Raw genomic sequence first — 21,916 nt, forward strand, 5'->3', positions numbered from 1 at the left:
CGGTGCCGCTCAGGTACAGCTGTAGCAATTGCAATGTCCCTTTCCACATGCCATTTCATGGCTGTCCACTTGCCATGAAAAGGCATGCAGTAAGGGACTTTGGGGGCCCCTAGCGGGCCCCCCTTTCTCCCTGGCTCCTAGTGATAGGTTCTGTGGGGCACCTATGGTGCACTCATAAACATCCCAGCACCATGTGGCAGGCACGCATACTGCTTGTCACATGGTGCAGAGATTTTTTCAAACATGCCTCTTAGCAGTGAGGCTTGTGCTGCAGCCCCTTTTCGGGCTGCAGCACAAGCCTCAATGCTAAAAGGCATATTTCTGACTGCCTCCACAGCTGTCGGATTATAATCTGTCTGGCAGGACCGCTGACTCCCTGTCGTCCGGTCCCGTTCCCGAGATGATGGTGGTCGGACGATCGTCCGACCGCCATCATAATCAGGCCCTTAGTTACGTGTAGGATATGCTGAAATATTTAAGGGAGTCTTAAAATGTGATGTACAGTGCCATTTGAATTTCTATTTTAATTCTCCAGAATATACTGTTTCTCCATTTCTTGCCTTATTTGGTTGATGTCTGTTTTCTTTCTAATGTTTAGTTTTTTTGTTGCAATGCCAAAACAATTGTGTCTAAAAAAGCTTAAGAAAGTACCCTAAGTTGTGAAGTTACTGTGCCTGGTATTATGCTGTAGGTGATGCTACCTCCATCAACCTTGACTCTCTATAACTGTGGTTCTGCCTTAGAATTTTAATGTTTTATAGATATGCAGCTGTTATGATATTTGAGCCGGCCCTGGTGTACAATATGCAATTTTTGCCACTGAGAACAGTGCTCCTTGAAGGTGTTATCTGTCAGAACCCTCCTATCACACTCATATCTTTTGAGGCTGAACATGAAGCTAGGTCACAGTCACCTTTAAGCTCTCCCACATTGCACTAGGGAAGAGGCGTTAATGTCAGCAGTAACGCAAGCCCTACACCTTGTCCAAGGAATCAAGGGGTTTGGTTTCACCGCCCCATTCTCTGCAACATCTGCCCCAATGCCTTTTTATTTTGTTTCATCTCTTCTAATTCTTGCAAATCTCTGGATAGATTTAATAAAATTTTAAATATTGTTTTCCTTCCTCTTTTGCACAATGATGGGAGTGTTGTTTCCTAGGGGCAGTATTGCGAGTTTTATTTGTAGCCTCCTGGCCTGCCCAGAGAGTGGGGTTTACTACTGCCTCCTGCTTTGCCCAAGGGTGGCCAAGTTATTGCTCCCCTTCCCCCACTCACTGCTCAAAATGGAGAACATTTTCTCCAGAAACTCACAGCTAGGTGGGGAACAGAAAGCAGATCTAGTCAGAGGAGTGGAGTCATAGATCGCAGATTCATTATAAGGGGTAGTATTATGACTAGTAGTAAAAATAATAAAAATGAGTTTATGGTTTACTAGTACATAGTCATTATGTTTACAAACTATGTCATCAACCAAAGCAATTCCCAACACGTAAAATAGGTTGTAAAGATGTTGTGCCTTAATTTAATTATTACAAACAAATTTCACTCTAAAGTAGCTCCTTGACATAAACTGCACGCTGCAGGAGATATAACTGTGTCCACTAAGGGCCTAATTAATCATAGTTTTCGTTGCCCTTGCACCATGCAAGGCAATGCAGTGTGATGCAAAAACCTAGATTCACATTTACCAAGCCAAGCAAGGTCATCCTGCATGTCCCTGGTGGATTGGTAAATCTGGTGTAACTCAAGGCTGCACATGTTACTGCCTTGCGTTACACTGAGTGGTGGGGGCGTACACAGGTGGAACGTGGGTGGTCCCATGTATTCACTCATGTATTCTGATTTGATTTAATACGATATGAACATTAATTAAGCGCACAACTGCCCATGGGCGTCCATGCGCTAGAAACATGCAGTTCAGCAAAGTTGCCAAATGAAATGTGTATGCAAAGTTAGTTGCTAAAGAGCCAGGTTTTTAAAGCCTTGCTGAAGGCTAGCAGTGTTGGGCTGTTCTTTATGCCAAATGGAAGCATGTTCCAAGTTTTAACTGTACCTACCAGGAAACCTCTTCCACCCCAACTTGCTTTTTTAAACCTGGGTGTTTGTAAGAGTTTGAAAGTGAGCGAATCTTAAGTTTCTGGATGAAAGATACCACTTCAAGTGATTCTTCAAGTAGTTAGGACCAAAACCATGCAGTGCCTTTAAAAGCTAGGCATTGGGATTTGAACTTGATCCTCTTGTCCACTGGGAGCCAGTGCAAGGTTCTCAATTTGTGAGAAACTGGCTGACATATCGGGATATTCAGCAACAATCTAGCGGCTGCATTTTGAAGTCACTGCAATTTTTGAAGATGTTGTCCTTGGATACCTTCATTACCATAGTCCAATTCTGACACATTCCCAGATCTACCAACACTGGTAGACCAGGAAATGCATCAGAATTGTAGTCCTTCCCACTAGAGGTGCAGCGAGAAGAAATATCTTCATGCCTCCTCTTTTATTTTCTCTTCCTGTGTGTGCTGCTGGAAATGCCTCTGAGGATTGTTTTTATGCACAAATGTTCACCTTCCTGCACAAAAACAATTCCACCTACAAAGCAGGCACCCTTGCACCGCGATGCAAGGGTACCTGCATTGAAGCAAGGCTGCACATTGTGCACCGGCGCATGTAGAAAGCAGGAATGCGGCATAGTTTTCAATATGGCTTATTCCTTCCCTCTCCCTTTCATGCAGTGCAGCAAGCTGTTTAGCTGCACTGCGATGCATTGGGTTGCGTGAAAGTATGATAAATCTGCCCCCAAGTGTCAGGATATTTTACTTGTAAAATGGCGTAGGTGGTTCTTGCAATTACCAGAAAGTCAAGTTGATAATTACTCCTAAGGCACATTTATCCCAAAGGTGTATGAACATAACATTGCCAATGATGAAAAAGGAAATTAGAACAATATTTTCTTGGACCGGCTCAAAGCATCAACCTTCTGAAGCATGAATGGGAGACTATTTCACCATTACTTCAATTTATAATGCTCTTTTTAACAAGAAAGAGTACAAATCATTCCTTCTCCAGCAACCTTACTGAACGACAAAGGATAAGGCAACCAACCTGGATTACCGATAGAACACACCCCTGTTATGGATTAATTTGTTATTTAAAATCATATATAATCCACAGTCCACAAATTTCAATAATGTAGAAAATAGCTTAGTGTACAATGTACTGGTTGTAGAGTAACTTGGAAAGCATATGGGTTCAGTTCTGCAGCTCTAAACTCAGTGGTTCCTAACTGTAAGGTTCTGTGGTGGGGTATTTGTATTTTTCGGCCCTCTGTACCATGGGGGTGTATATTTTCTATATTTCTCACAGTGATAGTATATATTCTTCGAATAAAAAATTGAGACATGCATGCATTTATAACAAAATAGCGCATTTATTTTGACCAAAGTTAATGTCCATGTTTTGTTCGAGGCTGTTACTTCCCCACTGCCGCTCCCTATGTATGGGGACAGACTTTTTTAAAACTCATATCTGTTTATTTGTTATTCAACAGTTGATACATACAGAGTACGTTCGTAGTACAATATCAACTTCAGTGTTGACCAATAAAAATCAGTCTCAAAGGGTTGCAGCATAACATGAAAACAAACAATTATTACTGTGATTTTTGCGGTTAAATGGCGGCACTATAAGCATTTATGATACGTTTACAAGCTGCAGTAAAGCGTTAACCAGTCAATGCTTAATGGTTTGAGAGTAGCTTCACATAGTTGTACACGGCAGACTTTTTAATCTTTTGCGATATTGATAAACTTCAAGACAGAGTAAAAAAAAATAAAAGGTGAGAGGAGGGCTTTTTGGTGGTGTTCCCTACCTAGCACAATTGCAGGGATACCAAGTGGAATGCCACCCCTTTACCCATGGACAAGTCTTTTTATCCTCTCCCTTTCCCCAAGGTCACCCCCCTATTACTTCCAAAATATGGTGAAATTAGCTTTTCCCCACATTACCAAGAGAGGGGGAGCTTTTTGTGTCTCTTTCCCTCAACTTACCCAAGGGCAAGTGTGTATGTGTGAAGAGTTCCTGGCACCCTTGAGCTAACATGCTCCTCCATGGCCTGCAAAATACCATTGGTTACAGTCACGTTTTGCCAGCTGTTATTCCACATGTGCCTTGGCCACAATCGCAAAAAGAGTAGAGCGACATCTGCGAGCTATCCCTCCGTGATCCACAACATGGTGTGGTGCACACAAGAGTGGACCTGCTGCTACCTGCTCCACTGCTGTCTTAGAAAATGCAAAGGAGTCCCTGCAGCAGCTGGTACCTGCCCAGCTTTTTGGTAAATACCCATCCTCACCTTTGCACAAAATAAGGGTGGATAATATTCAGATGTCAGCTGTCAGAAATGGTGGGCGATGTTATCAAATCCACCACAAACATCACCAATTGTGAGGGGGTGACCAGGGGCCAAATATTTACCCCACTCCCTTTGGCAAGTTGAGTGTCTAACAAAATCCACCCCTCACACCTGGATATTTTGAGTGAATGTTTACTAGTAGACAAAACTTTAGTCCACCTTTGGGCAACAAAGGGACTGTAACAAAATTCACTCAACACTATAACAATGCCAAGGGGGAAGTACATATGTTTGGTTTGGAGAGATCAGATATACTGTACTAACTACAGTCCCACACACATTGGTGATAATGCATATATTGAGGCGGGGAGGCTCCGTCATATTTACTATTCTACTTTATAAAATAAAAAATCAAATAAACTACAGTTCCAGCAATATTCGTGAAAGAACGTGAATATATTTAGGCAAGGTGTCAGATTTACTATGCTAACTCCAGTCCCACAAACAGGGAAAAGTGTATATATTTAGTGGAAGAGACTTCTCATTTTTGTATTCTAACTCCAGTCCTAAAAACACTCAGAAAAATGAATATATATATGGAGGTGTGGGGCACAAATTCCCTATTGTAACTCCAGATCCAATAACATTGGGGAAAGTATATATAATTGCATACATACAGCATGGGGCCATGGGCCTGTCCACTTCAGCGACTGGCTAGCTTCCCTGTAAGTAAGTGTTTTGCTAGTTCAGAAAGAGCACATCCACACACAATACTATCCTTCCTACCAAGGACTACTATAGCACTGTGTGATTTTTTAGACCAAAAGCATGTGTTTGCCATCTTTCATTTTTTTCCCTTTAGGGCCTGGCTTATTCCTCAACCATGTTTTATAAAAGAAAAACACCAAGGCAAAATAAAATAAGCACTTACAAAGCCAAAAGACTGGCAGCCAATGCATACAAATTGCAATTGGCAATGCTTGTTTGCCAAATGGAGTGTATTACCCTCAAAAATGATCATGCTAGACTATGTTTGCCGTTTTATGACAGGTGCAGCAGATGTTTTGGGTCAAACAACCAACTTCTACTGATTCCTTCCCCCTCATTCATGAACATCTTATCCACAATCACATTTGAGGGAAACTTGATCTCTGAAAGTTTACAGCGGCATTCCAACAAATTTATCATATGCTATCCAAAATCTAACTGACAAATACACAAACACACGCATGTGCAATGGAGCTTACTTTTTCCTTATAACTTTGAAATGGCTGAATAAAAAGCATACCAACCCAACGATAGGCACCAAATGAAAAACCAAGTCTGTTTAATTTGGTATAGTTTCATTTAGTATTTTCCTGTTTTTGACAATGACTTGGCTGTTGTGATTTCTATGTTACATTTTAAATAAGTTTTAGAACCGCCAATAATCCACCACTCACATATAGCTTAGCCACTTCTTGCCCAGCCTGAACCAAATTTGACCACACAAAATTGTTTAATTTTTAAGTTTAATTTTTTTCCTCTCTTTTAATGTAGATGTGACATGGCAAGCGTGCGTTGCTCCTAATTAAGCATGGGCTGAAAATTTGTTCCGCTCGCGAAATTTGCGGATTTTTGGCAATTTTGCGTTCCGCAAATCGCACGAAATTGCCAAACAATTCGCAATTCGCAAGTTCGCGAATTTTTTTTGCTTGTTCACGCTTCAAAAATACAATCTCGCGCACGCTGCGTTGACTTACCTTGATTCTGAGTTTGTCGAGTTGTTTTCCTCCCGCGAACAAGATGGTCGCACCCAAAAACGACCGCATGGGTAAGTTCGCGGTAGCTACGCTGAAAAAAAAACCTGCGAACACACCAAAATAAAAAAATTCGCAAGTTTGCACAAATTCGCAGATTTCGTGGACCGCAAATTCACTTTTGCGCGAATTCACGGAACGCGAATTCGCAAATTTCGCCCATACTTACTCCTAATCCAAGGAAGAAAAATGAAACGTATCCCCGGTTTAGAGACTAAAATACCACAATAATAGGGGTACATACTACTCCTCAAACCTCTTGGCCCGGCGTCACTGCACCAGCTGACCTATTGATAGCTATGCCCCTGTGTTGTACCTACATTTCGTTCAAAAAACTCCCTACATTTCTTTCAATAATTTTTGCTTTGTTGTATTATTATCCTCAGGCTTCTAGACTTACCATCCTCAAAGTACCAAGGATTTTAGAATAAAGATTCCGGTAACATCAGAGAAGTGCTACATTGTATGTAAGATAGGATGATACTTACCTGTGTCTGGGCATAATTGACTCATGGACTTTGACCTACATCCAACTTGTTTGGAATGTACCCATGGCTCAAAAGAAGCAGTAATTGTTTGATGGATTTTCGGTACATCAGGCAATTCATGTCCAATAGAAAACGTGTTTAACATGTAGGTTTTTATTACTACTACGTCATATACTATAGAGGCGAGCACTGTACTGATGCCCCATTTTTTAGCATCATCACATTTCAGCAGTTTGCACATCTCTCAAAGAAACATAGAAGAGAAATTGTGAATAGCTGACCCACTTCCTGCAAGGTCATAATTGTTCCACCCCTATTTGTATAGTTGTCGATGACATTGAAGGACACAAGTCATTTTGAAACCGGATATTAATTGAGAAGAGTCCTTTACTATTTCAATTGTTCAATGTCTGGTTTACTTTTATGTGTGTTTTGGCTGTAATTGAAGTATGTGCAAGTACATCCCTATTTGTGGTTTACCAATCACAGGTTAACCAACAAACTAAATGTTAAGCTGATTCAGATGACTAAGGAGTTCAAGGATATTCAATCATCTCCAAGATGCCAGAGATACCAGAAATATTTGAGTCTTCTTTACATTGACATCAAGAGAGTGCTTGTTCGTAAACTGCATTGCACTGCTGAGTTGTGCGTTGTTCCAGATTAAAGTAGTGTAGCCTGTGGGATATCTATCAACTAATAGCAAGGACTTGTATTTTTTTAATGGAAGACAATAAATGCATGCATTTGTGCCTAAGAGATCATGCAGTTCTAGCGAGCCACTGATTCAATTTAGGTTGTATTCTGAATGCTGCATGCACTCCCCAAGGGTCTTTGGTAGATGATGCTGCTCAGAGCATTGGGAGCTTGCGATCCCAGGATGGATCTTTGCTTCTCTGCAGCTTGGTAAGTCCAAAGAGAAATGCAGAATGCAAGGAGGATGAGCATGCAGAGGACCTGCTGGAACTCTGAGATTGAGTCATGAGCTTTTCTGTTTATAGTGAAGAGCCTAACAATTGCTTTACATAGACAGAAGCTGATCTATGAGAGAAATGACGATTCGCTTCAAAATGGATCTGTGAATTGCTAGTTCATCGGTCTGCAGAGTGTGCATTGGACACAAGCGTAACCTGCACGGTGTACGAGGGTGTACACCGGCCCTCAGTGAACTGATATCCTGACTTTACTTTGGCCCACCTCACATGCTTATATGGTGTGTGCGGAGTCTAGGCCTCTCTACGATGGTCTCGTAGTCTAGATCCTGCTCTGTCATGTGAAGGGCCAAACACATTCTTGACATGGGACTACTTCATGTCTTCTTTTTTTGAGAAAGCGGTAGTAGCAACCCGCTTCTTTTAGGATTGAGGAATTGAGCAGACCATTTTCTCTTGTTCAGATGGAGGGCAAGTGCCTACTGAAATCTCTAATGGAACATTCTACTTATATGTGACACCCAGTACCTTGTGCTGACTTACTGTGTGCATTCGAATGAGTATATGTTTTAAATGTAGATAGCAGAAGGACTTCAAATTGGTTAGGTTGTGGTTGCTGAGACCAGTGAGAGCCCTTTTGGATTGCCCTCGATTTTACATGCCACATTATGGCTTCCTAGACAGTTCACATGCATGTCCTGCATTCCTGGAGGGAGGAGGCCAGACACTGAACTATGGGAGGATAAAGACAGGTCTATCCTTTGAAATTCTATAAGGACTGCTGCAAAGTCTTCTCTGAGCTGTGTCATTTGGTGTTCAGTAAGGGAGAGGGGATGAGTCAGCAAATTCTATTATTATATAGAAAATGAATATTCTAAGCAATGCTTGTGCCAATTGTCTCTCCCATGGTGCTAAGTCAGTAAGGCTGGTTAGAGGCAGGTGCAGATGTTTCAAATTTAATTGTGCTCATGTTGTAGATGTACCTGCTTAGGGTCAGTGTTGTCACCATCTGCTGTGAGAGCCACCAACTTTCTCAAAGACTGTGTCTGCACTGGAGCCTGAAAATAAAATCTGAAAAAGAACCACCCCAAAACCAGTTGCTAGAATTCAGATATCACTATCCCTTGTCTGAAGAAAAAAAGAATAGAGATGAACCCCAAATCATTCCACTTGTTCTAGTTCTAAGTTAATCTTGACCAAAGAAGGGAGTGCTCTGCGGAGACTGGAAGAGCTATGCGATCTAGGACTGGTGTTTGTCCAATCGTCAGTCTCCCAGACGTGAGCGGGCTGAGCGTTTTGTAGTAGATTTGACATCTGGTGAAAATGCAAATTGCACATGCATAGAGTGGGGACCTCCTCTGAAGAAGATACTTTTAGGTCAGGGAGAAGAGGGGAAAAACCAGAACATACAATAGCAAGCTCCCACGTGACCTATATTTCTTTCATCAAAGTGAAAATAAATTCAATATGTTCATGTCGGCCAAGATACACAAGGTGAAATCAATTTTAACATGACTGTTTATTTAGCTTCTTTCTTTGTCATTGAAAGCATATATGCCAACAATTCCATTACTTTATCTCATATTTTATATAAAACGTCATACAATTATGCGATATGGCGATTTTTTCCTTTTTTATAATGACTTTTTTTGGATACAAACATAAATATATACAAAACAGCTACATACAATGAAAAATGTGCACTATTAAACTGGCCCCCAAATATAGACAAATAATCATACAACAAAATTATCATAAATACTCAGCCAAAACCATCCAAACTTATACAACGTTCACACAAACGTATATATCTGGGTAAGGGGGAGACATAAAATTATGGTCCCCATGACCATATCAGATGGATGTGTGCAGCAAAATCTGAACAGACAAGGTCGACGAGCGTTGATCAGGATACACAAAATTTAGCATTCCTTCACCTTTTTAGACGGGAATGTCTCTTCCAAAACCAGAGGCCGGAATTCTTCGAGTCAATCTGGTGGAGGCACTGCAGTAAATCCATCGACGTACCCAGCCGGGTAGATAGCCATCTATAAAGGTGAAGAAATGCCAATTTTTGTGTATCCTTATCAACAATATATTTCTGAACAGGCGTCACTCTGTACCCAAACAGACTGAACGCCGTCCTGATAACTCTGGAAATTTGTTATTAAATCTACAGGACACTATTTGTGAGTGTCAATGAATATCTTTCATCATAGGACATTGCTGTATATTATGATAATGCCATAGTGGCCTCCTTTTGTCGAAAACATTAATATATATGTATATCCCACGTGTTTTCTGTATTTTGTGGTATATGGAAAAGTCCTGAGGAAGGTGGTCTAACTACCCCTTGTACCCCACCGAAACGCGCGTCGACCTTGTCTATTCAGATTTTGCTGAACACATCCATCAGATATGGTCATGGAGACTGTATAATTCTATGTCTCCCCCTCATCCAGATATATACGTTTGTGTGAATGTTGTATAAGTTTGGATGGTTTTGGCTGAGTATGTTTGATCATTTTGTTGTATGACTATTTGTATATATTCGGGTGCTAAGTTTAATAGTGCACCTTTTTCATTGTATAGAATTGTATGCAGCAGTTTTGTATATATTCATATTTGTATAAAAAAAAGTCGTTATAAAAAAGGAAAAATCACCCTATCACATAATTGTATGAGGTTTTATATAACATATGAGATAAAGTAATGGAATTGTTGGAATAGATGCTTTCAATGACAAAAAAAGAAGCTAAATAAACAGTCATGCTAAAATTGATTTCACACTGTGTATCTTGGCTGACATGACCATACTGCTGCTTAGCCCATATTGAATTTATTTTCACTTTGATGAAAGAAATATAGGTCACGTGGGAGCTCACTATTGTATGAAACTGCAAATTGCAGCCATGTAAGTTGACTTGGGAACCTTAGTTGAAATCTTACTTAGTGGGCTCTGGTTGCCTCCTCCACAGAACGAGCTTCACCGGTAAACTGGAGGTTGGCTTTGGGTCAGATTGCAGGTCCTGGTGCCTAATAAATGCAGTGCTTATCCACGTCTGGTGGGTAAACGTGCTACCACACCTACCATGACAAGTAAGGCTAAATTGCATTATCAACACTTTTGAACCCTGTCAGTGGTGTGGGAAACTGTAAAGACATACATGTTTAACGACAAGATTGATGAATTTTTAAAAGCATGTGACTCTCATCATTGTTCCCTGCCCTTGTCTCAAGAGGGTGCATAGGAGGCTACAAGAGCCAAAGATTTGCATAAACTCTGGGAGAAAAAGATATAGAGTGCAAATCTAAGGCAAGGCAACTGGGTACTGACTAAATCTGGCCCATGACCACTTGCCTGTAGATGCTTCAAATACGGTCTGTGTCCAGGTAGTAAGACTAAATTGGGTGGCAAAGTCCTTCTCCCAGCCCTGGACATGACAGGTGGCTGTGAAGGGACTAGAGTTGATGACTGAGGTAGGTCTCCTTACACATGGGAATGCAATGCCAGAAGAAGTGCATTCCACCTAGCCTGCTTTGCATGTTAAGCCAGATCAGACCAGTGAACAGAGTCACACACACATTGATGCTCAGAGAATGACAGCCATCTGAAGGTTTCCTTCATTTTGTTAATGAACTGGGTGAGCACATGACAAGAGGTGTGATCACAGACTGCACATGTTTTTTTAAATTATGCGTCTGTTGAATCATTTTGGGCCTTATTTATGAGCATTGTGACACTTTTACACCGCCTTTGCATCACTTTTATGCCACCTTTGCATCACTTTTTGTGGCGCACCGGTGGCATATAAAATGTATCACGTTGCGCCCTAAGCAGATGCGTCACTTTGTAAAGCACTGTGCTACATTATACCTGCATCAGCTATAATGTAAGCAGGGTGGGCGTTCCCCCGCAAAAAGCCTTGTAGAAGAGGTGCGGAGAAATCTATTAGATTTCACTGCGCCACTTCTAGGATGCTACTGGGTCAATATCTTAAGCCAGACTCACAGCAGGCGTAAGACTAATGCAGGCCTTTTCACATGGGTCTTGCAATGTGTATTTGGGTATAAGAGCTTGCTGAGTAATTTAGGCCGTGATGACTCGTCCATTCTGCACCACACCTAGAAAGAGGAAAAAGCCTCTTGTGCTTGTTTTTATGCAGGAAGGTTTCCTGACTGCACAAAAATATTCATCCCTGCAATGCAGGCATCTTTGCACCATGGCGCAAAGGTGCCTGCGAGGGCGCACGGCAGCCCATTGTGCACCAGCGCAGTGGAAAAAGACATAAATGTGCTGTATCTAATAGATACAGCCCATCCCTGCCCTTTTCTTTTGCTATAGGGCAGCACAGCAGTAAGGCTTGCTGCTCTGTCCTACAGCAAAAAAAATACAAATGAGGCCCAATTAAACCAAGTTGTTTGTGTACACATAGGGCACCTGTCTCATGGTAGAAATGTGTACCTTCGGCTTGCAGTCTAATGCAATGTTGAAGGGCTTTTATAGTAATGATCCTCTAACAAGGCCATAATAATAGATGTGATATTGGTCATGCCCGAGACAGTGCAGCACATCAACTAATCACCCTCAATGTGACTGGTCCATCATGTATTTCATCCCTTACCAGGGGTCAGGCTAGAGCCAAGACAGGATCAAGAACTGTGTGTATGCATATGTGAGTGTATGATTGAGGTCATGACTGTACATATGTGCATGTATATCTTAGGTGGTGGGTGATGGAGTTTGGTGTGTCTCACCTTGCCTTAATGGTTCCAATATTGGCATTTAAAGAACATTCCTGATGAGATATCAGCTATGCCTGGCACAATAAAGCTCACTCTTTCCCTATTTCGGGTACAATGACAGTCTTGTTTCTCCCTGATAATTAGTTGTCAATCATTTCTATGTGCATTATTGAGGACATTCCAGTTATTCTTGGCATAATAGCTGCAGCTGCCCATGCAGGTAAGAGTGGTGGGGAGGTGGGGCCGGGTGGGGGGGGGATTTCGACAGACGACGACGAAGGTAAATGTATTATTTATTTAATTTTCCCACGTGGTCGTCTGTTGAATCCCCCCAACCTGGTCCACCGCTCCTACCTGCATGGGCAGCGGCTGCAGGATAGGGCTCCCTTCTTTACATATTGTAGTCATTCATGAAAACAGTACGGCTATACCTCGTATGCTAATTCCCACCCTTTCAAATACTGTGGGCATACTTCACAACACATCTCCATCTTTTGCATAAGTGTGATCATGTCAAAATGGTGCAAATATTTGATTTATTGTGCCCAATGCTGGCCGACCAACCCATCCAAATGGTTGTGAAAATCCCTCCATGTAAGTAACATCATAGTAGTACATTGGAGCTGTGGCTGAAATGGCCATCCAACATTAATTTGCTGAAAATGAAAATCTAGCATTTCAGGACAAAAATGTATCTTTTTTTCACAAAAATGGCATATTGATGTTTGGGGGAAGTCAGTGTATTTTTACAAAATGAAAACGGTGTATTTCTTGCTGAATGTTTTGCATTTTCGGCATCTTGAAAGGTAATGTTTTTGACTAAATGATTGCATTTCTAAAACATAATTAAATATTATGCTTAAGGTATGATTTATCCTGCGTTTTGGAGGATTATTGCTGATTTTATTTTGGTTTATTCAAGTCAAGTCAAAAAGGCTTTATTTCGATAAAATGGTTATCATAAAAGCTTCACATAAAATTCATGGGAACAGTAGAAGAAGCCAGGAATAAAACAGATTACAAAAAGAATCTATGCATAGACAATTATTTTTAAAAAGGGTTCAGTGTTCACATCATGAGTTAATTAAAAAAGAAAAATTAAACAATTGATTTAAGCCTTTTGGCTCGGATTGACCAAGCCCATGATAAAAATTTGGCGAGAGCACAAGCATAGGTGGTACGGCTATCAGACATTAGTATACGAATTGCGTCTGAGTGGCACCTAGTGCCCAGTTGGCGACATAGATGTTTCAGCCATATTTTCCTAGGTAGATTGTACTCTCCACATTCAAACATAAAATGTGCCAGTGTCTCTGGTCTAGCTAGACATACTGGGCAAAGCTCTACAGTTTGTGCAGGCAATTTCCATCTTGAGGAAAAAGTGTACAACGGCAAAGTTCCTACTCTAAATTTAAAATAAAGAGCCCTATCAAATGGTTTGCCAATAGTGTCCAGATAAAGTTCACGTTTTGGAAAGTCCTTAAATTTTAAGAACTCTTCGGTAAGTCTGCCCATAGAAGCATTAGTGTTTCGTTGTGCCATAATCCAGTTCCAATAAAGTTTCTTAAGGGTTGCCTTTGGAGGAGAAGATCTATTAGCCCATGAATCTTTTAGGCCCAAATTGAGTAGCAAGATTTTAATGTCACTCAGCCATTTGATTTTGTGCCACCCTGACAAGGACATAATTTCTGCAAGGCCTTGCGCACATTTACTAAGTTCGGGCACTCGCCACAATCGTGCCCATAGTAGGAGTGGACGTAATCTTGCTAGATCCTCAATAGGGCGACAGCCTAAATCGAGCATTAATGGGACCATAGGGGTACCCTGAGGAAGTGACATAATTGCCCTGCAGAATTTCCTTTCGGACTTTGGCAAATCATTAGTAATGGATGAGCCCCAAAGCTCCGCCCCATACAGAGCAGAACTAACCCCTTTAGCTACATAAATATCAAGAACAACAGCTATTGGTCTAATTACACAGGAGCGTTGCTCTTTCAAAATAGCTCCTGTTATCCTTTTGTGGGATAATAACATTTTATCCAAATGTGGGGTCCATTGCATTTTGTGAGATAAACGAATGCCGAGGTAGTCAAACACTTCTACTCTCTCCAAAGGTTCAGCATTCAGGATTGGAGGGCGTGCTAATTTTTGGGGGGGATTCAACACAAGATATTTAGTTTTGCCCGTGTTAATTACGAGGCCCCGCTTAGTACAAAAAGATTGAAAATTATTCAAAAGCCTTTGAAGGCCTATCGGGGATTTCGATATTAAAAGCGTATCATCCGCAAAGAGGAGGGTAGGTATACGTTCTCCAGCCAGGGATGGTTCATCTGAAGGATGTTCTAGGAGATGCTCAACCATCCCGTTGATGTAAAGAGAAAACAGGGTGGGAGCAAGGACACATCCCTGGCGGACCCCTCTCTCTACCGGGATACTGCTAGTTTTTTCCCCTCCTGGACCCCACCTAATCTGGGCAAAGCTATTATCATGCAGCCTAACCAGTAATGAAAGTAAATAGTGTGGGAACCCCATGTCGGCCAAGACTCTCCACAGGGTCTCCCTCGGTACAAGGTCAAAGGCAGTCTTTAAATCGATGAACGCGAGATAAAGACTGCCCTTGCCTATAACCACAACATTCCAATACACCATCATAAGCCTAAAAACTTGTTCGATTGTCCCAGTACCCACTCTAAATCCTGCCTGGTAGTCGGAAAGGATTTTATTTTCTTCTATCCAGTCCAATATTCTGACCAGTAGAACCTTGCCAACTACTTTTTGAGTAATATCCAACAGACTGATCGGTCTATAGTTGGACGGATCTTCTCTGGCACCTTTTTTAAAAATGGGGACCACCTCCGCCCCTTTCCATGACGAGGGGATCGGAGCACCCTTACAGATGGCAACAAGTAAGGAGTAAATGAATTTACCCCACTTTGGAATATCTGACCTCAGAAGATCGCCAGGAATACCATCCGGACCAGCGGCTTTTTGGGGCTTGATGGTACTTACAGCATATTCTACCTCTTTAATTGTAAAACCAAATTCATCGGGGACAGTACTCCAATCTAATAGATTTGTTATTGGAATCAAAAACCTCCCTTCAGCATCATCGGGAGCCTCAATAGGAGGCAGATCATCTTGTCGGGAGTATAACTTTGAGAAGTGGTTAACCCACACTTGGCTTGAAATGTTACATGTGATAAGATCACTATCTGGCCTGTTTCTGGCTCTAATTGTATCCCAGAAACATTTTGGGTCTTTTTTGAGGCTGGCTTCTTTAAGAGTAGACCAGTACTCTTCTTCCCATTCTTTTTTAGCGTGTGCCAGTGTAGTCTTATGCTTTTTCCTAGCAGTCTGTATCACAGATTGGGATTTACTTTTAACGGCCTCTAGTAAGAGAGACTTTGCCCGTCTGCATGCTGGGGTATACCAATCATGTTTTCCCCTGGATTTAAGATGGGACAAGTTCCTCCCTGCAGAGCCCCTAGCCCAAAAGACTTCCCCTATGGACTTAACAACTGCTTCAAAGATAGGTGTTGCCTTTTCAGTTAACAAAACTGGATTGATGTTATCCAGTTCTATTTGTGAGGCCATAAGTAATTCGTCTATGGTGGAGATCTTAGTAGCGTCCATAGCGATTTTATTTCACTTTAGACGTCTTCCGCAGGAGGAAACAGTAGTTGTATGTGGGCATTTAAATAAGACTGCAGGTTCATTACTAAGCCAGGGGTTTGTTAGAGATAGAGAAAGTGAGTTATGATCACTCTCAACAGTAGATATCACTACCATATCATGGACCAATCCCCAAAGTTTTAGGTCCAGCAGAATATAATCAATCCTTGAGGATTGATCTACTCTGTTGAACGTATGGGCACCCAGGCGGTCTGAGGCTGTGCGACCATTCGTAGCTCTTAGGCCGAATTCTAATGTCAGCGCATTAAGCTGTATTGCGCTACGAGACCATCTTTTTATCGGGGGGATAGTAAGTGCAGGGATACCCCATTTGCTGTCCTCCTCACCAAGATCTGAATTATCCTCCATAGGAAGTGGCTCATAGGTGCAATTAAAGTCACCTGCTACCAAGATATGGTCAGCTTCCTCGTGGTCTCTAAGTTGTGTTTCCAAGTCGGAGATCACCATGGAAGTGCACCCATTTTTAGTGCCTCTGGCATAGATATTATATAAGGCAAGGGATAAGCCCATACTAGGATTAGTTAATAGTATCCCCAATATATCTGGGCTATTAACCTGCCTGGATGTTATGCAGCAGTTAAGGGAGATGCTTATCCAGATAAGAAGTCCCCCTGAGGGACGTCCCTTCCCTTGCGTTGCTATCACAGCAGGAACAAAATGGGTTACAAAACCAACCCTATGTAGCGGTTCTATGCTCCAGGTCTCCTGGAAGAGGCAGATTTTGTGTGCCTCGACCAAGTCGTTCCATTCAGGTAGGGCCAATTTCCTATGGATACCTGCCAGGTTCCAACTGAGAATTTTAATTGGTTCCTTGACAGGTTTATTTTTATGGTTATTAGTTTCATTGAGGGTTTGGGGTTCCAGGAAATCGCTTGCCGGTGTAGAGGGTATTTGCTGGGCTAAACTGGTGGCTAGCGTGATAGGGGGATTAGAGCACATGGGTTGTAATGCAATCACCGCTTGCTCCTCCTTATTACAGTTCGAATCTAAATAATAAATGGTAGTTTCCTCACATGTAAGTCAATCTACCTCATCAAGGGCACAGAATCTGTTCCAATGTGCGAACTGAGATAGAAAGGGGTCAAAATCAGGGGGGCCTTGCCAAGGTGTCTGCCTGTGTTGAATAGTGTGATGGGGAACATATGTATGGGCCCTATTGGTAGGAATGCCAAATCTCAGAAAGTGTTGTCTAGGTGCCACAGGGTAAAAATAGGAAAGCGGAAATGGATGGACTTGAGTATTAGGTCCACTACAAGGTGCGTTACATATGTAATTTACCACATCCGAGTTCCTAAAATTGACAGTAATAACGTCCCCTGCTATGGTCTTAGTATTTCTTCCCACCCACTCTCCTCTTCTGACAGCAAGTATTTGACCATGCATATTTTGGTTTATTTGTACAGAGTGCACTTACTACTATGCCTGTTATTTCATTACTTGTTTGTAGGAATGTATTCCTTGATATCATTATCTGTCAGAAGTCTGATCACATAATATTGTGCAACCTGGTTGCTGCCTAATTCTGTAAGCCTTATCAGTGCCACTTGAGTATGCGCCTGTCACATTAGTTTAGCGCTACTGTATTACACATGTGATTGTCAGATGTGTTTGGGTTTTATTTTTCCATCCTGCATCTTCCAAAAGGATTCACTTTCATAAAGTATGACTCCGAACATACCTGGAAGCAGCAGTAGGGAAAAATAAAGAGAAGAAAGGTGCTATATACATTTAAAAAATGATAGATTTTGTGACATTGCATAACACAAATTCTTTTGTTTATCTAGATTTATTAAGCTCTTCTAATACATGTGGCTCTTTAGTCAATCTTTTAGGAATTTATGCTGACCTATCTAGGATTTTTGCAACATTTTCTTGGAGGAAATGAGCCTTAACAACCTCTGAGAGGGAAAGACTAGCCAAGTACACCAATGAAGTGCTCGAATTTTTCAAGAGCGCCCCTTAATACTTTCTGGAATTTTAGCTATGTTGTGTGGAAATTGTGTTGTATTTTAAGTTGCACATTTTTAGACTATTTTGAAGTGATATGGAAGTAGTGCTCTCTTGCTATGCTCAGACAGTTGGTCCATTTTAAGGCAGATATGCATGCACAACCACTTTCAAAGTTCACCAGCAATCCGTGACATCACAATAGGAAACCCTCCATGTGCCAGGTAGAGCAGGAGGATCCCGGGGAGGGGGATGCATTAAACTCAGGTCTAACCCCAGTAATATGGAACACACTTTCACCTGAAACTAGGACAAACCTTTCACTACCTCCTTCAAAAAAGAAGTAAAAGAGCTTCTGATGAGTAGATTCCTTCTCCAGTGATGCTAAGGGCCCTATTACGCGTTTGGCAGTTCATTGGCCCACCTACCCCATTGTGGTTGTCCACCCTTCGTACTATGGCTATGATGGTGGGGCTGCCACAAGACAGCTCGTACCTTGAGTTTCTTGATCCCCTGATGGTGGCACAGTGGTCAGAGGCCACAATACGCTGGCGGTGCAACTGCTGCTCCATCAAGCATATTATAAGTTTTCACCACCACAGTTTCATGGCGGTGAGCCCGCCATGAAAAGTGCAGTGGTGAGGAAACTAAGGTGGTCCTATAGGGCCCTCAGGTGCCTCATGGTCTGGGGGTGCATGCAGGGTGGCACATGGTGTACCCCCCTGTCTGTATGCACCACCTGTTTTTGCACGGCATAGACTTCACAGTTCATGCCGTGCAGGAACGCGCTTTGGTGCTCCCATTGCAGTGCTTTCTAAAGCTCACATACAAGCCTTTTAAAGACACTGCAATGGGACAAGCAAAGCAGAACTGCCTGACCTGGATTCCAGTCGGAATCCGGTGGGCAGTCTCAGTTCGGGTTTGGCGGTGTGGAAGCGGGGCGCTGGTGTGGCACCCTGCTGCGGCACTGCCAAACTCGTAATAAGGCCCTAAGTCACTCGAATTGATCAATTTCTTGTGGACACCTCTTGATCCTGAATCTAGCAGGTCTTTTTGGTATATTGTATCTACATTTGTATCTGTATTGCTCCCTGCATGTGCATACTTGCATTTTATCTTGTATGTATGACCTGAATTCTTAAATGTACAACGCTGTGATACTGACAGGTGCAATATAAACTCCTCAATCAAAATAAAATAAATAAAACACCATGAGTCCTTCCTTGTGTACCATGTGATGATCCTATCACGAACAGCCTTTCTCCTAGTCACGGCCTGCTTCTGCAAAGAGAGGTGAGCCATCACTTCACCCTGTTGAGGTTATGCCCCCTCACGCCTCACTCCCGAAAGAATTAGGGGCATATTAACATAACCACTTTTCTGGCACATAGCGCCGGAAAAGCAGCGATTATTTTAACTCATTATTAACAATGCGCTGCTAACATGCATTAGCGGATGTTAGCAGCCGTTTTGTTACCACCTCGCATCGCTAATGAGATGCAAATTAGGCGTCACTTCCCAGAAACAACAGGGAAAAACTTGCTAACCAGACATCGCGGTATTTACAAGCCGGCCCCGGACATGCGAAGCAATAATAAAAATCGTGCTAACCCCGGTTATCGATGGTATCTAACGTCTGCTTTATTTCCGACTTAGCTATCTGTATTATGGGAGGTGGATCGCAAGGTTAAGTCCACTTCTCTCTATTATCAACATTGTCATTAGCGCAGTTCTCTCATCGCAGGATTTTGCACGCTGATGATCATTATCACGTCTATCACCGGGTTTCACATCGCCTGTTAGCAAAGCGTTGCAAATACGCCGGTAACACGGCAATGTAATCCGGCGACAGACGGCGCTAATGAAAAACGCGCTAAACACGTTTTAGCGATAATTATCACGTGTTGTTGTTGATATGCCCCTTAGTCTGCCTCCAGCTCCTAGTGAAATATGGGAATGAATGTCAATTAGGAGTAACTAGTGGTAGCATCTGCTACCTATGGCATTCCCTTTGATGTAATTTCAAACGTCATAAACGCAGTGGCGGAAACTAAAAGTACACAGAGCTCTAAATGTTATGGTTATATTCTGTCGTTTTTAAACCAGAAACTAAAAGTCTGTTTCTCGTAGAATGATGGGGCATAGGGTAGACCATTTGATGGCATTAGGTGCCACTTTTGAACCCCCGTTCTCCAAAACCCCTGTATTTTCCTGAATCAACAGAGGGGAAAGTCAGTGAATGAACTGTTACAAAAAGGCGCCTAAACGATTGCTTGCTCAGCGAATTTGCGAAACGTTTCTTGTGGTAGGTCCTAATTGAAGTTGCAGGGCCTTTTCATAAATGCCAGCAAGAAGTACTCGCTAACGGTAGCTTGTCTGCAGTTCCACATTCAGTATTGCAGATGAAAGAAATAAAAAACGTCTTCTACAAAAGCGCCCAGAATTCTTCTCCAATCCATGGAGAGGAACAGGAAGCAGCCCATAATGATGAAGTAAAAACAAAAATTACACATAAAAGTTTGAAATACACGCCACTCCCTTACTTCATGTGTGGGCCCTTTAAGAGCTCCTTAACCATGGGCGTTTGGCTGCTACATATTAAACTATATGGAAAAACACACACAGATCCTGTCTTCACCCCTCTAATTGCAAATGATGTGAAGTTTTCTCAGTAGCCTGCCTTCCCTGCCGTCTCTCCCTATTCATCCTTCCATCCTCGCCATGCCTTTTGAGAAGAAAAATAGGCTAGAATTTCAAACATATTTAAAGCTAAATAAAGAAAATCAGTTTTTTTTCCAGTTCGCCCTCTTCATGTGGGTTAGGCTCAGACTGCACAAAACTATAGCCGCAAATCTGGGGCAAGATAGGGTTGCGACTAAAACAGGGAGGTCTCCGGTGTGGTTGGCAGAGGAAGTCTGGGGAATACCGGGTGTCTAAAGAAAAGGGACGGCGCCATATTCATACCTCCATTTTATATTCTATCCTTCGTGGTTTTAAAGAGTCATGTACACCTCGTGTTTTTGTGAATGCTAAAGGCTGCGCCTGCAGACCTCTCAAGTTGGTAAACTCGGTATGAGTGAGAACTAGTTAACATAACCTTTGACATCAATGGCAACGGAATATGGTACATCATTCAAATGATACATAGTGTCCCGGAGTAGCGTGCTACTCGCCGAAAAAGCGCTTCGATGCCTCGTCAGGGGTAGTAAGCTATATAAATGCAATTGCAATACAATATAATACAATAATTAATCATTTAAATCCTTCATAAAGTAGTGCCCTGGCTGGATAGCAACAGTAGTTGAGAAGCACTCCGAGTTGGCCAAGGCAGCTGCGTTCATCGACTGATGGGTGTTGTCCGCGTTCTCCATCTGTCCTGAAATGGCTTACCAAGCTCTCTGTAATCTAGAATGCACAGGTTTTGACTTTTCTCAGCAGGTGTGACATTTTGTCTACTACGAGTGGGAACCTCCAAATGTGTAAGTCTCACTCATAATGAGTGATATTTGAGGTCCCCGTGACTGTGCATAAATTTCGACTTCACTAAAACACATGACTGCACTTGGTAGCAATATCTTTGTATTCTAGGCAGAAAACAAGAGATCTTATGGGGCACAAAATCAGAGCAACCATATCAGAACTAAAAGTCTCTATTCTGTTCCTAAATGTGGTTGAGATACAGTGAGGTGGTGGTTTCCGTGTTGTATTAGTTTAGTGAGCAACCTTTTGACTGCAGCATCTTTTGAACATGAATATGTGATGTAACAACGCGATCAAAATGATTGCGGTATGATACATTGCAATTTTTACAGGGTAACGGGCGCTGGACTTAGGAGTAGTAAGATTTACTATTCCAACACCAGTCTACGTACAGTAGGGAAGGTGTTGGAATAGTAAATCTTACTATTCCTTAGGTTATAGTGCCATCCAGCGCAAGTCGATGTAACGACTTGCGTTGTAAC

The sequence above is a fragment of the Lissotriton helveticus genome, chromosome 7 (genome assembly GCF_964261635.1).
Source record: "Lissotriton helveticus chromosome 7, aLisHel1.1, whole genome shotgun sequence".
Taxonomy (NCBI): Eukaryota; Metazoa; Chordata; class Amphibia; order Caudata; family Salamandridae; genus Lissotriton; species Lissotriton helveticus.